A 3,701-nucleotide genomic window follows, 5' to 3' on the forward strand; every position below is an offset into this window, starting at 1 on the left:
ATGTATTATTGTTGTCCTATCCAACAATAATACTTGACTAAGGACCTTTTAAGAATAATCATATTATTCTCAGGACATTATTATAAAACAATTTATATATACACACAGAAAAGAAACTAAAATAATAATGGTAACGCCTTATATTAATAAACATGGTAATCAAGTATGTTATTACAACCATCTCATGATTGATCTTTGGGCATACTCTAACATACACTACCATCCTCGTGTAAGCATTGAGACCATTAGAAAACGTCTCAAGTTGGATACAATATGGTATTTCATGATGAGGGAACTTTTGTAATAATTCTTTGTACCTTTCCCAGGCCTCATAAAAGGACTCATCATCCATTTGTTGGAAAGCAGTGATCTCGTTCCTCAACTTAGCATTCTTGCTAGGTGGGAAATACTGCATGAGGAATCTTTCTGCTAACTCTTGCCATGTGGAAATTGAATTTGGTGGCAATGAGTTCAACCAGGCTCGAGCTTTGTCCTTTAGTGAATATGGGAACAGTTTCAATCATAGTGCATCTTCGAGTACTCTAGCTAACTTGCAAGAATCACTCACCTCCACAAACAATCTTAAGTGAAGATGATGATCTTCGGTAGGCATTCCACTAAATTGGCCCACTATCTGAAGCATCTAGAACATGACTAGCTTCAGCTCAAACTATTTTGCCTCAATTTCTGGTCTCCTAATACCTGGAGTAAGATCATGAAACATTGGCACGACAAACTGTCCATCTCCCTATCATTAGCAATACGGATAGGATTTTGAGCAGGGTTTGCTTCGTTTCCTTGGTTTGGATTTTCGAAGTTCATCTCTTCGGTCCTTCTCTGACTTGCTTGTCTTCTTTGCTGTAGAAAGTTCTTTCAATCTTAGGTTCTATGGGGAGTAAATCGATGATTCGATCAATACTCATAAACACGGAAGAATAAATTAAGTTAAAATTGAACAAAAAAAAGCCAAAATGAAAACTTCACAAATTCACAAATAATGACTTTTTAAAATAGTTCCCGGCACCGGCGCCAAAAACTTCGAATGACAGAAATGTACAAGTATACACAATTGCAACAAGTAATAAACTGACAAGTAAATGTCGAGTTATCGTACCCACAAGTACTGTGAAAAGAATTATTTATGAATACAATTTTAAAAACACTTTGGTGAAGAAAAATATTTTGATTTGAAGAGGTGATTAAAAACAAAGATTTTTAACTAAGTAAAATAAATAAAAATAAAATAAAAGTTCAAATGCACGATTTCGAAAGATGATTTTAATCAAGATGACATAATTGTGTTAGATTAATTACATTTCTTAACTTAGAATTATTAAACTCATGTTCAAAGTTGTTACGAATAAATTCACGACAACTCGGTAATTTGCTAACTTATGAACATACTCACATACCAAAATCCATATGTCTCTTGACTATATCTCTATGTCAATTCAACCAATTAAAAAATTTTAAAAAGAAAATTTGCTAATGCACATACATACTTATGAAATCAAAATAATCTCTTGTACATATCTCTATGCCAATTCAAACAATTAATTCAATTTTCCTAAGCAAGTAAAAGATTATGTGAGGTAACAATGTATTTATACCTTGAAACGGTTTAATCACAATAATATTGCAAGTTATGCAAGGCTAATGTATCGTTAGATACCGTTTCTAATTTAATCCTCAACTACCTTAGATGATTAAACATGCATCGATTAAGCATTGTGTCAATTAATTACAATTTCAATCCGTTTAAATAATTAATTCATTAGTTACCTTACAATTGTAATGCAAGAATAACTTAGTCATGGTTTTACTTAATCAAACATCTTACCGAGGCCTATAACAACACAAACACAATTTTAATAAATTAAGTAGATGAAATGCAATCAACCTAACATGAATTAAATTAAGCCATATTAATTAAATTAAACATATCAATATCACAATTGTTCATGGACATGTTCATAACAACAATAATAAAATTATAAAGGATAAGGAACAAGAACCAAATCCTGTAATGCCTCAAAATTTAAGTTTTTAATTTTTTCAGTGTTTTGTCACTGATTGCTTGTTTGCTATAATGGCTTAGTGATTTGGGTGTGTATGGGAGTGTTTGAGAAGCTTGGGTTCAAGTCTTGGCTTTTGCAGAATTTTTAGTTTTGCTCTTAATTGAATCTGGACACTGGCACTTAGGCCTTATAAATATTAGTGTTCGTTTTATATCACAAAAAGGGCTTGTGGTCTGGTGGCAATATAGCGTGTTGAGTAACTGTGAGGTTTGAGGTTCAAGTCCTAGGTTGCGCAATGGAATATTTATTTTGTTGCTTGAGCTGGGTAAGTGGTGCGGTTGGACTAGAATACTGTTGAGTGGAGTTTGAATTGGTCATGTAGAGAGTTGAAGAGGATTTGATGGAGAACATCAAGGAGGGATAAGGGGAAAGATTTGAGGAGAAAATTTAGGAGTGGGTTGAGAAGAGTTTTGATGTTTAGTGAGTTTTCACCTTGGGAATTTTGGCTAGGGGTATGGGTGTCCCGAATTTGGTCTTCGGCATTTTGGGTAATCAGTGTCTTGCGTTGTTTTCTCTACTTGTCTCGTTTTGGTCAGTTTCGTATTGCAGCTTTTGGTTTTCGGCAAGTTTCTTCTTGGGTTTGTATACTTTTCTAATTCTTTTTCTTTTTCCTCTTCTCTCTGTTGGCCGAATATCCCTTCCTTCTTCCCCTTCATTTTTGCTGCCAAACTCTCCTTTCTCTTCTCCCTTTCCATCTCTCTCTTGGCCGAATCCCTTTCCTCTCCCCCTTTTTTTCTTTGACTGAATGCTTTCCTCTCTCTTTCTATTTTGACTCTTACCTAGTATTATTTTATTTTTCTTTTGAACTAAGAACTATCTCATTTCTTTGTGTGGGGTTTAGTCGATTGATATTCCTCTGTTCGAGCACTCCCTGCGCTGATCTTCTTTTCACGGTTGCTGTTCAAGTGCTGTAAGTATTGCAAATTATCAGTAAGTCACGATACTCCTTGCTTTTTGTTTTAACCGGTTCCTTTCCATTCTCTATATTTAAACCGAATACCCTGTTGGCCACTATTATGGCCTAATTTAGTCTATGAAGGTCATTGTGTGGTGTAGATTATCGTTGCAGCGTGTGATTGCTTTTGGGTTAGCGGTTTGGAACAGTAGGGTTGCCCTCATACAAGCAAGGTAAAGATGGTGATTTTTTTTGGGTTGTGTCTTGTAAAAAAAGAGAGGGTGTCTTACCCTAACAGTTAAAGGACTGACGTTGGATTATGTTGAATCTAGGTTGGTGTACGTAGAGGTTGCACTCTTCTCGTAATCAAGTGTGTGATCACACCCTCTCAACTGCAAATCGACAAAAGCTGGAAAAGATAGCGTTAAGACCATATGAGCGTACGAACGCTCATGTGGTAAACCGAACCCACGAAACATGGTGTTGGGCTGTAGAGGCTTCCATGAGCATTTTCAAGGGCTTAAGCCGAAATGGGCCACCAATTATCAAAATACCCCCATAAGGTAAAATTATCGAAATAACCTCGAAAGGTAAAATTATTGAAATTCCCTTTAACGGTAAAATTACTGAAATACCCCCATAGGCTAAAATTACCAAAATACCCTCGAAGGGTAAAATTATCAAAATACCTCAAAGGGTAAAATTACCGAAATACCCTCATAAGGTAA

The 3,701-nt window shown here is 35.3% G+C and overlaps 1 non-coding gene across 1 annotated transcript; it reads left to right on the plus strand.

The window, feature by feature from the left end:
- Positions 1-278: 278 nt before the first annotated feature.
- LOC128034421 (small nucleolar RNA R71) lies at positions 279-385 on the plus strand. The gene has a single exon (XR_008190546.1). It is a non-coding gene; the product is annotated as a small nucleolar RNA R71 (small nucleolar RNA).
- Positions 386-3,701: the final 3,316 nt, after the last annotated feature.

This window comes from Gossypium raimondii, chromosome 10, assembly GCF_025698545.1.
Source record: "Gossypium raimondii isolate GPD5lz chromosome 10, ASM2569854v1, whole genome shotgun sequence".
Lineage (NCBI taxonomy): Eukaryota > Viridiplantae > Streptophyta > Magnoliopsida > Malvales > Malvaceae > Gossypium > Gossypium raimondii.